This window comes from Lissotriton helveticus, chromosome 3_2 (assembly GCF_964261635.1).
Source record: "Lissotriton helveticus chromosome 3_2, aLisHel1.1, whole genome shotgun sequence".
NCBI classification, from domain to species: Eukaryota; Metazoa; Chordata; class Amphibia; order Caudata; family Salamandridae; genus Lissotriton; species Lissotriton helveticus.
Window position 1 is genome coordinate 229367454 of NC_136062.1, and position 13889 is coordinate 229381342.

Consider the following 13889-nt stretch of genomic DNA (forward strand, 5'->3'; position numbering starts at 1 on the left):
CCTTTCTTTGGGCCCATCTTCTTCAGATGTCAGCAGGACGCAGGTCCGCAAGTTGCAGATATGTCTGTAGTCAAACGTGGATGTGCGATGTGGTGCGCAGCAGGACTTCTGTCTGGCAGTACAGCGGGTGATGATGATACCTCCTCCTCTGTCTTTTTGTGCACCTAAAAGCAAAGAAGCCAGGAGAAGAACATCAGTGAAATGTTGCATTTGTTGTTGTGGTTCAATTACTATTAGTACAAGTAAACAAATAAAAGATATAGTGTAGCCATTTTTGAGGCTTTGTCAACAAGGGTTTTCATGGTATACTGTGTACACACTACACTCTCAGGAAGGATAAGAAAAAATAAGAACAACAACCAAAATACAAATGTAATGGAAGTGGACCCTGTTTGGCATTAAATTATTTGATCATCACCATTAAGGGAGCTGCTTCTGGCAAAGGGGATGAATGAAAGCAGTATTCCAAGAGGAAAACCATGCAGGTCTATACGAAAAAAGCAGCACACTAATAACTTCTACCAGAAATGGCAACCAGCCACATGGACCGTCACAAATCACAAGCAACAAGCAGGAGGCCTGGGAAACAATATACTGACAAAAGGCCTATAATAGCCAGGCAAAGGATGCATGCTAAACCACACTGCTTTGTCTTTTTAATGCAATAAAATGCAAAAATGAAAATCCACAGGGATAAACAAGGTCTGCAAGGTACACCAACACATCTCATACACTCAACAAAGGCACACACCCAAAACAGAAATACCCCCCAAAAAACACATTTTACAACTCAATCCAATTCCATCCATGCCTAAATGATGTTTAAATTCACACAGAACACACAGAAACACTTGTTTCATGCACCTGTGGCTACCCCTGAGCCTACTGGATGAAAGGCCTGTTGGCAGACTAGGTCACACAAGCTTACAGGCCTATGGCAAAAGCAAACTACCGGGCTTCAAAATAGCCACCAGCCACATGGCCAGGCCCACACAACTACAAGAAACTAAAGACAGACAATGCAGGCCTATCGCAAAAAGCAGACTGCCTGTCCTCAAAATGGCCGTCAGCCTCATGGCCAGGCCCACAACAAGAAGCCTAGGCCACAAAGGAATACCATGCATGTCTATATGGAAAAAGCAGCACACTAATAGCTCCCACCAGAAATGGCCACCAGCCACATGGACCGTCACAAATCACAAGCAACAAGCATGAGGGCTGGGAAACAATGTACTGACAAAAGGCCTATGATAAAGGGGCAAAGGATGTATGCTAAACCGCACTGCGTTGCCTTTTTTAATGCAAGAAAATGCAAAAATAAAAATCCACAGGGCTAAACAAGATCTGCAAGGTACACACCAACATACCACACACACACAGAAAAGGCATTTATTTAACACACACCCTGTTAGAACCGGGGTCTCTAGTTGGCCAGGGTATGTACCCTAGTCCAAGTAGGGACCACCGCTTCCGACCTGGTAGCTTGGCGCAGAGCAGCAAAGGCGTAACTTCAGAGGCAATGTGTAAAGTATTTGTGCAACACACAACGGCGAAGACACAGTAAAAAACACTCACAAGAGGAACACCACACCAGTTTGGTATAAGAATAAGAATTTCTTTATCTAAAAACTATGCGAGAACCAAAAGCAGGTAAATCCAGCTCCAGGCAAGATCAATAATAAAAAGGATTCCAATTTCCAAGCAAGATCAATAATCAATAAAAATGAATCCAGTTCCCAGGCCTGATCAATAATAAAAAAGTTCCAGTGTCCAAGCAAGATCAATAATCAATAAGAATGAATCCAGTTCCCAGGCCTGATCAAATCACCAAAAGCTCATATGTGCCAAGGGCTCCTGCTGGTAATGTCTTTCTCACAGTGTCCTTGGATGGCAACAGTTCACTTGAGGTAGGTTCTTATGGTCAAAATTCACTGGGGGAAGGTTGTTAGTAACCCTGGGCGAAGCACTACGCTACGCTCGCGGAGTTTGCGAAGTTTTCGCAACTTCGCACTACACGAGCTGCACGTAGCACAGTGCGAACATGCGTAGTGCAGCGTAGCGTAGTGCAGCGGTCATTTTTTGCTTGTTCGCGGTCCTGAACGTCATGTTCGCGACCGCGAGCAAGCAAAATGACATCCCGGCGAGATTCTCAACGCGAGGAGGTCAGGTTTCTCATTGTGAGTGGTTGCGCATGCTCGCGACCACTCTCAATGAGAAACTACCTGTTCCGTTGAGAAAGCTGCCGCTCGAGTAATAATCTACTCGAGCAGCAGAAAACTACAGCTCGCACTGTGCAAGATGCCGTTTTCAATGCTTGCACCGTGCCGGATGCTTGTCCGCACTGTGCAATCATTGAAAATGCATCTTGCACAGTGCGAACATGCTACTACGCAGCTCGCGTAGTTCTACGTGAAGTTCGCGTAGTGCGAAGTGCACTTCGCGTAGCTTCGCGTAGCGCTACTACGCGAACTACGCCCAGCGTTAGTTCTTAGGCCAAAGTTCCCTTGTAGCGTAATAAGTGTGCCTCTCATAGAAATGATGCTCCCAGCGTAGGAAGTGCGGCTGCCCAGGAGCTGCTGGTAAGGCTAAAAAAATGCCCCAGTATCAATTACCAAGTAATTATGCCCCCGTAGGCCGGTCAGTGAAGGACCGTTCCCAGCCAAGCACAAAGCTGACACTCCAAGTACCCGGCCAACCCGCACCCCGCCCCCTCGCAGCAGCCTGGTTGCACTGAGGCGTTACCTGGGGTGGTGGTTGCGGGCGCGGGTGCGAGGCTCCTCTCACCCTGGGGCCTCGGGCTCAGCAGGTGCTGCACGGATGAGGGTCACGGCCACACAGTGCTCCTTTAGCACAGCGCTTAACAGTGCCTCCAAGTCTGGGGCAACAACGGAGCCTCCTGCCACACAGCGCTTCGCTTCTCAGCGCTACACAGCGCGCTCCGGTCCCAGTGGCGGTGACCTCAGGGCCAGTTTCAGTCGGCTTGCATAAGAAGCAGAGGCAATCACAGAGCTCTCGGGAGGATCACGGGGCATGCAGTGCTGAGGGCAGGCACAGCGTTGCAGGGCAAATCTTGAGAGTGTTGTTGCTTTTCCAGAGGGCAGTCTTTAAAACGCTGTGGTCCAAGGACAGGTAGTTTCCTTTAGCTTAAAAAGGGTGCAGTCCCAAAAAGGCAATCTTTAAAAGGTTGAAGACTCTTTAAAATGTTGTTCAAAGAAAAGCAGTTCCTTTGGGATGTTGTGGAGACACTCTGGTGGTGATGTTGCAGTCTCCCATGCAGGGCAGGATCAGCAGACAGTAGGGCAGCTCAGCAGGTTGTGAGGCAGCAGTTCCTTGGAGCAGTCAGCCTCCTTCCCAGTGGCAATCCTCTTGCGCAGCAGTCTTCACTCCAGCAGGGATTCTTCCAGGTCCAGCAGTGTAACAAGAATGTGAGGCCAGGACCCTCCCTTATATATCTTTTTAGTCTAGGGGCTCGAAAGTGGTGGAAGTCTCTGGAAGGGTCTGGGGGGCAGGGGCTTCTGGAAGAGTCCAGGGAGTTCTGGTATGTTCCTTGCCTTCCCTGACCTAGCTGTCACAGTGACGAGAGACAGGCCGTTAAGGCTACAGTGGGCAGCCCATCACAGCTCATCCCAGGGAAGAAGGTGTGAATCACCACTCCCACCTCCCAACCCAGGCAGGCTATCAGTATGCACAGGGGAGGGGGGAGTCTGCAGCCTAATCTAAGTGTAGGCAGGAAAAGTTCCCCTTTATAAAAGTGGGATCCCTAGCGAAGGAATGCCCAAACCCTATATATCATTGGAAAGGGTTCCCCGCCCCGAGTCCAACAAGACCAAACACGATAGACTTATTAGGCCCCTGTCAGAAGTTAGTCCATAAGGGGAGGTTCCCAATATTAGCCTATGGAGGATTAGCCTTACTGCAGTAGCAGTGACTTGTGGCAGATATGCCAGCCTCACGAGGTTTTAGGGAAGAGCACCTGCACCTCAGCACTGTTTAGCAGTGGTGAGGCGCCCAGAGTCCTAAGTCCAACAAAATATAGGATAAAAATGGGAGGCAAAAAGGGCAAAAATGTAGGGGAGACCACCCTAAGGCTGACAAGTCTAACACGTGTCCCCCCCCAGCTGAAAGTGGGGAGAACTACCCAACCTCCAGTGAGTTCTCATCACTAAGGCGGAAAAACCGAGAGAGACCGTCAGCATTGGCGTGGTCTACTCCGGGTCTGTGTTCCACCCTGAAGTCCATCCCCTGTAGGGAAATGGACCACCTCAGCAATTTGGGATTCTCGCCCCTCATTTGCATGAGCCACCTGAGGGGCCGGTGGTCAGTCTGAATCAGGAAGTGGGAGCCAAACAAGTATGGCCTCAGCTTCTTTACAGCCCAGACCACCGCGAAGGCTTCTCTCTCTATCGCACTCCACCGCTGTTCTCGGGGGAGCAGCCTCCTGGAGATGAAGGCTACTGGTTGGTCCCTTCCCTCCTCATTGAGTTGTGAGAGTACCGCCCCTATGCCATGCTCTGAGGCGTCAGTTTGGACAATGAACTCTTTGGAGAAGTCAGGGGCCCTGAGCACAGGAGCGGTGCACATGGCCTGCTTTAGAGAGTCAAAGGCTTTTTGGCAAGCCTCTGTCCAGATCACTTTTCTAGGTTGTTTATTAGAGGTTAGCTCAGTCAAGGGGGCCACAATAGTGCCATAACCCTTGACAAATCTGCGGTAGTATCCTGTGAGGCCCAGGAACGCCCTGACCTCAGTCTGTGTTTTGGGAGGCTCCCAAGCCAGGATGGTTTCTATCTTGGCCTGTAGGGGCTGCACCTTGCCCCCTCCTACCAAGTGTCCTAGGTAGACTACCGACCCCTGCCCTATCTGGCATTTGCTAGCTTTGATAGTCAGGCCTGCCTGCTGCAGAGCCTGAAGCACTTCCTGGAGGTGACCCAAATGGTCCTCCCAGCTGCTACTGAAGTCAGCTATGTCGTCCAGGTAGGCAGCAGAGAAGGCCTCTAAACCGGAGAGGACCCGGTTAACCAGCCGCTGGAAGGTGGCAGGAGCATTTTTCAGTCCAAAGGGCATCACCCTAAACTGGTAGTGGCCCTCTGGGGTGGAAAAGGCGGACCTCTCTTTAGCTCCATCTGTTAGGGCGATCTGCCAGTACCCTGACGTGAGGTCAAAGGTACTCAGGTATCGGGCAGCCCCTAGTTGGTCAATGAACTCATCCGCCCTAGGGATAGGATGAGCATCAGTCTTTGTCACAGAGTTCAGTCCCCTGTAGTCCACACAGAACCTAAGTTCTGGTGTGGTGCCCGGTGGGGCAGCTTTTGGCACCAGAACCACCGGACTGGACCAAGGGCTGTTAGAGGGCTCTATCACCCCCAACTCCAGCATCTTAGTGACTTCACTCTGGATGCTGGCCTTCACCTTATCTGACAGCCTGTAAGATTTGGACTTGACAGGGGGGCTGTCTCCTGTGTCCACATCATGGGTACACAGGTGGGTAATCCCAGGGATAAGGGAGAACACTGAGGAGAACTGCCCCAGGACCTGGCGGCAGTCCCTCTGTTGCTCAGGAGTCAAGGATGGGGAGAGGACCACTCCCTCCACCGATCCATCCTTCTCTCTGGAAGCAAAGAGGTCCGGGAGAGGTTCACTTTCCTCTTCCTCGGCCCCATCAGTTACCATCAGTAAGGTAAGCTCAGACCTCTCATGGTGGGGTTTGAGGCGGTTGGCGTGTAGCACCCTGTGGGGCTGCCTGGGGGTTTTAAGGTCCACTAGGTAAGTGGCCTTGCCCTTCTTCTCCAATATCTCATAAGGGCCTGTCCAGCAATCCTGGAGGGCACTAAGCTCTCCAGGCTCCATGACCCATACCTTCTGTCCAGGTTTTAGCTCCACGGGGTGAGAATTCTGGTCGTACCATTCCTTCATTACCGCCTGGCTGGCCTCTAAGTTGTCAGAAGTTTGTTTCCACAACTTAGCCATTTGGCTACGGAATGCCAGCATGTAGCTCACTACATCCTGGGGAAGCCTCCTTGGAGTCTTCTCCCACCCATCCTTCACTAAACTGAGAGGCCCCCTAGCAGGGTGACCATACAAAAGCTCGAAGGGGCTGAAACCCACCCCCTTCTGCGGTACCTCCCTGTAGGAAAACAGCAAACAGGGCAAGAGGATGTCCCACTTTTTCCTCAGGCCCTCAGGCAGACTCCTGATCATGCCCTTTAGGGTCTGGTTAAATCTCTCCACGAGACCATTGGTTTGTGGGTGGTAAGGGGTGGAGAACTTATAAGTAACCCCACGCTCCTTCCACATGGCTTGCATGTAGGCAGACATAAAATTGGTACCCCTGTCGGACACCACCTCTTTGGGAAAACCCACTCTGGTAAAAATCCCATCAGGGCCCGTGCCACTGCAGGTGCAGTGATGGTTCTCAGAGGAATAGCCTCTGGGTACCGGGTGGCGTGGTCCACCAGAACCAGGATAAACCTGTGACCAGAAGAAGTCGGTGGATCCATGGGCCCAACAATGTCGATGCCCACCCTCTTAAAGGGGGTGCTAACGACAGGCAGCGGTTCCAGGGGAGCCTTAAGCTTAGTCCCTGTTTTCCCACTAGCTTGGCAGGTCAGACAGGTCCTGCAGAATGTATCTGAGGGGATCCTCATCTGCGGCCAATAAAAATGTGGGACAAGCCTAGCAAAGGTCTTGTCTTGGCCCAAGTGTCCTGCCAATGGGATCTCATGAGCCAGTTCCAAAAGAAAGGCCCTGTAGCACTGGGGGACCACTAAGGCCCTTGATGACCCATGCACAGGAGCCTTGGGCTCACTGTAAAGGAGCTCATCCTTCCAGTAAATATGATACTTCGCGGAGGCATTGCCTGCTGCTTGGGCTTCGGCCTGTTGCCTCATGCCCTCAAGGGTAGGACACTCCTTCTGTGCCCGGCAAAACTCCTCCCTGGTGGGCCCTCCTTCCACCTGCCACCCGGCAGGGGTAGGTAGGTCCCCCAAGGGAGCAAAGTCCCCCTCCGTGGACTCCGGTGCAACCTCCTCAGGTGCCCCATCCATCTCACGGGGTGACTGCCCTGGGGCGGGCTTCCCACGCCTTCGGGCTCCTCCCTTCTTAGCAGCTGGCTGGGCCATTTTTCCAGGCTCCAGCCCTGGCTGACTCCCTTTCCGGGCAGCCATAGACCGTGTGGTAGCACAAATCCACTCCGGTAACCCCAGCATCTCCACATGCGCTTTGAGCTCTACCTCCTTCCAGGCAGTATGCTCTAGGTCATTCCCTAACAGACAGTCCACTGACATGGCAGGGCTCACAGCAACTCTTAAAAGGCCTGAAACCCCTCCCCACTCAAATGGAACCTGTGCTATGGGATAGTGACCCCCCCTGTTGTCAGCCATCACAACTGGATGGACTGCATCGGGAATTATTCGCTCTGGGGACACCAGCTGACTCCTTACCATAGTCATGCTGGCACCTGTGTCCCTCAGGGCCTCCACCCCCCGACCATTGAGGGTGACCCACTGCCTATACTTGGTAGTATTTGAGGGCACATGGACCTTGGGAACCATCTCACTGTCTCCCAGAGACACTAGGACAAGCCCTGCCCCCTCACTCCCATCATCTAGGGACAGCTCCTCCCCAAGCGCTACACTAGCCACCCCGGGGTTTTTACCTCCAGTGGGCTGTGGTGCTCTCTTGCGACACTTGGGGTCCCCCTTGTAGTGTCCAAGTTCACCACACTCATAGCACCGGACAATTCTGGGCTGCTGACCTTTTTCAGGATAAGTGGGCTTCTGGTGGCCAGATTGGGGATGGGACCCAGACCCTTTCCCTTGTGAATTATTTTGGGGGCATTTGAGAAACTCTTTCTTTTTGTCTCCCCCCTCTTTCTTCTGGTAGGAACCCTGACCACCCCTTTGGGAGTCCCCCCCCAGAACCCTTGTTGGACACCCTGGTACTGACCCAGGTGTCCGCCTCCTCCGCAAGCTTCCTAGGATTGGTCAACTTGCGGTCAACCAGGTGTTGGCGCAGCTCTGGAAAACATTTTTCTAGAGGGTGCTCTCTTAAAAACAACCGTAACCAAAACTAGGTCTGGGCTCACGGGCAATAAGGACAAGCCTCCTTAATAGAACAACCAACATAAACACCAGTATTGCCAATTTCTTCCGGGTAAGCTTTTTTACCTAAAAACTACCTGATTTAAACAGAAAGTTGTGGGACTACTTTTTCAGTCCTGAGTTAATCATTTATTTTTTCAAATTCAATAAACCATATCACATTTTTTTGAACGAGGATTCACAATTTTTTTTTGGTTTTTTTTTTTGTTTATGTACATTGCTTACATCAATCAACACTCACTCATCTCTAAAAAATATATTTCTTCATTCATACAGTCAGGCATACACGCTGCGCAAGAAAAAAGGGGAAAAAAGGGAAACAAGCTATACATCAGTTATTATACAATATTTACAAACATTAAATCACAGGATAGCATTGGGAACATTTTTAAATTCCAGATATTTTCGATTGTCACAATAATACTCCTAAAGCTATATACAGGTAGTTCTACGCGTTTCGAAATCCCTGTCTGTCAAGGGAATTCTCATCAGGACCACGTAGCTGTAAATGGAAAAACAGGCTTTGTCAGTCTAGGAGCCACCTCTGTCACTAAAACACCAAAAAGCACACCAAGCTGTTTCCTACCTCTTTCTAATGCTCACAATTCTGTAAGTGTAGGCTCTGAAACGACAAGTCAAAGTCCCAGTGTCAACAACACAAACCCTTCATTAATGGTTAACATCAGCAATCCCATTTATTCAGGCCCATGTACTCACATGCAGCGTGGCTGTTTCAGGGCGGTGATTCTGTGTGGAAAAAGGTAGTGTGAGTGTACCGTTCAGAGACGCATGTTTGGAAGGGGCATCGTAAGCTATAATGAGTCTCCTCTTACTTTGAATGGTGTGTTATATTTCTCCAAATCCTTGTCCTTATGTCCGGCGGGGACTTTGTTTTCCTAAGGAATGGACCAAAACAACGTTTGTTTAGAATTTGGTCAGGGCTCGGCACGTTTTCGCGTGTCAAACGGTGGAAGGGAGAGGGAGTCGGTGCGACTTACCCGCAGTGTCCGTTGGCAGCGTCCTTACTCTCGCTGACTTAGAACGACTCCATTCGCCCTCGTCTGAGACCGGCGGTGTCTGCTTGCGGGGCTCATTTCCCACGTTGCGTACTTCACTATTTCCTGGTCGGGGGACTTCTGGGGTTTGAAGTCTTTTGTGTTTCCTATGCGTGGCCACTATCCTAGCCAGGCATGTGTGGAAAGGCATAGTTGATTGTGTGTGGACAAGGCTATAATTTGTATAATTCGGACAGTTCGTTCAGGCCATCCAATGCTGTATTAAACTTAATGATAAGCATTGCTTCGCTCCGTGATAATTTTGCATCAATGTCTCCTCCTCTAGGGTCTTTTTCAATTTTTGCAATTACAGTCCACTTCAGATCGCTCAAGTTGTGATTGTTATTTTTCCAATGGGTGACCAGGGGGGCTGAAACAACATTATTTTTTATCCGGGACTTGTGTTGCGTAATGCGACATCTCACCTCCTGATTGGTCTTCCCGATGTATAGTTTGCCACAAGGGCATTTTATACCATAAATCACGTAGCGTGATTTACAATTGGAGAATTTATCGTGTTTCCAAAACACTTGGTTGTGCTGAAAGAGTGAACCCTCTTCAGTGCTTGAGCAACATATACATGACCCGCACTTGTGGTGGCCTCGTATCGGCGGTAGCCCCAGCAACGAATTCAGAGTTGGAAGTGTTTTCTTTACTTCCGCTCTTACTAAATGGTTCGAAACATTTTGATCTTTTTTGAAGGCAAAAAGAGGTTTTGATTTTAGGGATTTGTCCACATTATGAACCAAGTGCCAGTTCTGTAGAATTATTTTCTTGAATTGATTGGAATTAGGGCAGAACGTAGAGACGCAAACTATCCTTTCTACTGTGGGTTTTTTTCTTTTTCTCCAGAAGTGTGTCTCTGGGGACCCACCAGGCCCTCTTCATGGACCTCTTCAGGAGTTTCTTGGGGTATCCTCTGGCCTTCAGCTGTTCGGTCAGATTGTTTGCGTGGAACATGAATTCATCTTTATAGTAGCAGTTCCTTTTGATCCGAAGATATTGCCCAAAGGGTAAATTTTCTCTCAAATTCCTCGAGTGGTTGCTCCGGAAATGGAGTGCTTTGTTGCGGTCAGTTTTTTTCTTGAACAGTGTAGTCACAAGGCCTTCTTCAGTTGGATATACTTCAACATCCAGAAATGGCATTTTTATTTTGGAGTAGTTTAAGCTGAATTTTATCTCCTCTGTTCTGGAGTTGAGCCAAATGTGAAATCTCTTAAGTTCTTCCTCATTGCCCTTCCAGGTCAGGAAAACGTCATCGATATATCGATTCCAACTTGTGATGTTCTCATGGAAGGGATTATTTTGATATATAAATCTGTCCTCATAGAGTGCCATATATAGGACTGCCAATTCTGGAGCAAATGGGCAGCCCATTGCTACTCCACTGATTTGGAAAAATATCTCACCATTAAAGCTAAAATAATTTTTCTTCAAGGCAAAGGAGGCCAGTCCAATTATAAATTCTGTGGGGACTCTCGTTGGTTTTTCTCGTTGTTCCAAAAAGAATCGGATGGCTTCAAGTCCGTCGTTTTGAGGTATTTGAGTATAAAGCGATGTCACATCTAGGGTGACAAGGAAATCTTGATCGCATTCAAACGAGATGGTGGGGAGCTTGTTGATGAAGTCCGAGGTATCTCTCAGGAAAGATTTAACTTCAGGGAGGATCGGCTTCAGGAAGAAATCCACGAATTTAGATATGGGTTCCAGCAGAGACCCACAGCCAGAGACTAGGGGGTGTGTCCGGATCTTTATGGATTTTCGGGAGGACATAAAATAAAGGCATTCTTGGATTTTTGCACTTTAAATATTCATGTTCCTTTTTCCCTATTATTCCATCTTCTAATCCTTGGTCAAGGATTAGCGCCAGTTGTTGTTGTAATTCGAAGGTTGGATCTTTTGGATTTTTTCTGTAGCATCTGAAGTTATTCAGTTGACTCATCACTTCCGTCATGTAATTAGCTGTGTCCCAGATGACGATTGACCCACCTTTGTCTGCCTGTTTTATAGTAATTGACAGATCCTTTTTCAAATCATCTAGGGCAGCTCTCTCCGCTAATGATATGTTGAATTTGGTCCAGTTTCTTTGCTCTTCCATATGAGTGATTGCTGATAAGATGGTTTTCTCAAAGATAAGGATTTCTTTTGCCACTTTGTTGGCTGGTGGGCAAAAGCTTGATTTATTCTTTAGTCCTGTGACTTCAATTGGTGGATTGTACACAGTTTGAGCACACAGAATCACCGCCCTGAAACAGCCACGCTGCATGTGAGTACATGGGCCTGAATAAATGGGATTTCTGATGTTAACCATTAATGAAGGGTTTGTGTTGTTGACACTGGGACTTTGACTTGTGGTTTCAGAGCCTACACTTACAGAATTGTGAGCATTAGAAAGAGGTAGGAAACAGCTGGGTGTGCTTTTCGGTGTTTTAGTGACAGAGGTGGCCCATAGACTGACAAAGCCTGTTTTTCCATTTACAGCTACGTGGTCCTGATGAGAATTCCCTTGACAGACAGGGATTTCGAAACGCGTAGACCTACCTGTATATAGCTTCAGGAGTATTATTGTGACAATCGAAAATATCTGGAATTTAAAAATGTTCCCAATGCTATCCTGTGATTTAATGTTTGTAAATATTGTATAATAACTGATGTATAGCTTGTTTCCCTTTTTTCCCCTTTTTTTCTTGCACAGCGTGTATGCCTGACTGTATGAATGAAGAAATATATTTTTTAGAGATGAGTGAGTGTTGATTGATGTAAGCAATGTACATAAAAAAAAATTAAAAAAAAGAATTTGTGAATCCTCGTTCAAAAAAATGTGATATGGTTTATTGAATTTGAAAAAATAAATGATTAACTCAGGACTGAAAAAGTAGTCCCACAACTTTCTGTTTAAATCAGGTAGTTTTTAGGTAAAAAAGCTTACCCGGAAGAAATTGGCAATACTGGTGTTTATGTTGGTTGTTCTATTAAGGAGGCTTGTCCTTATTGCCCGTGAGCCCAGACCTAGTTTTGGTTACGGTACTTTAGCAGAGGCTGCTCTGCAAGGTCTTCTCATACGCCCAGGCTGAGCGTGAGAAGTAGTGTTGTGGTTGAAGTAAGTTCGATTGTGTGAAGTAATAGTGTTCTGTTTAGAGTGAAAGTGTTTACAGTATGTCAGAAAACCAAACATTTGCTTACAGTGAGGAACATATTCAAAAATTGTTAGAGGCACCACCTTTGTTCACGTCAACCACCCTAAGTGCGACAGCTAGGAATCAAAATGAAACGGACAAATTATTAAGGCTAAAGAAAAAACAAATTCGTACGGACCTACACGGCCATTTTCTACTCCAGCATTTGAGAGCGGGGACAATCCCAGGGGGACTACAAATCAAAAATGTCCCTGTAATCTTTACAGAGGACCCCATCTACAAAAAGGGCTATAGTTTTATAGAGACGAAATGTAGTCGCGATCTAATGGTCTTGACAGTGGAAACAGCCCAAAGAATCTCGTTGCAACAACTAGAGGAAATTAAATCCTTGGAATTGGAAATACAACAAAATCAACTAATCACGGATGCAAAGCTGTTGTTGGAAAAAGTAGAAAAGGAGATCTTGGAATTTAAGGATTTCACCATAAACCAAAAGGAAAATCAGTTTGAAAAAGACAGGAAAAATTTCAATTTGGACAAAGTATATCCATACCTCCAACCGGAGTTTTATTCACGACCTGACTCTAGGAAATATATAGTGGAATATCAAGGCCGATCTACCAATAAATTTATTTCATTCTCAGACACCTCGTCATCCTCTAGTGGCAGTGAGGGTGAAGGCAGGGGAAGAAATACAAATAAAAGAGGAGCATTCCAACAGCAACCTGGTCCAACTTCTTCGCCTTTTTTAGGGAGAGGCCAACAACGGTCTCGAGGACGCCCCCGGTACAATCAACCATGGGAAATATCCACCCGGAGGCAGAACTACAAAAATTGGTAACATCGCCCATTTTCAACCTGTCTAATAAAATCCTGACTCCCGCAGAAACCAGTATCTTTGAAAAAGGACTGACATTCGTACCTTCAAGACATACCAACTTTGTAAGACTGAAAACCGAGGCACTTGAATTTTGCAGGAAACTAAAATTAAAATCATTTTTTGCTCAAACTGTGTACAATCCACCAATTGAAGTCACAGGACTAAAGAATAAATCAAGCTTTTGCCCACCAGCCAACAAAGTGGCAAAAGAAATCCTTATCTTTGAGAAAACCATCTTATCAGCAATCACTCATATGGAAGAGCAAAGAAACTGGACCAAATTCAACATATCATTAGCGGAGAGAGCTGCCCTAGATGATTTGAAAAAGGATCTGTCAATTACTATAAAACAGGCAGACAAAGGCGGGTCAATCGTCATCTGGGACACAGCTAATTACATGACGGAAGTGATGAGTCAACTGAATAACTTCAGATGCTACAGAAAAAAATCCAAAAGATCCAACCTTCGAATTACAACAACAACTGGCGCTAATCCTTGACCAAGGATTAGAAGATGGAATAATAGGGAAAAAGGAACATGAATATTTAAAGTGCAAAAATCCAAGAATGCCTTTATTTTATGTCCTCCCGAAAATCCATAAAGATCCGGACACACCCCCTGGGAGACCCATAGTCTCTGGCTGTGGGTCTCTGCTGGAACCCATATCTAAATTCGTGGATTTCTTCCTGAAGCCATTCCTCCCTGAAGTTAAATCTTTCC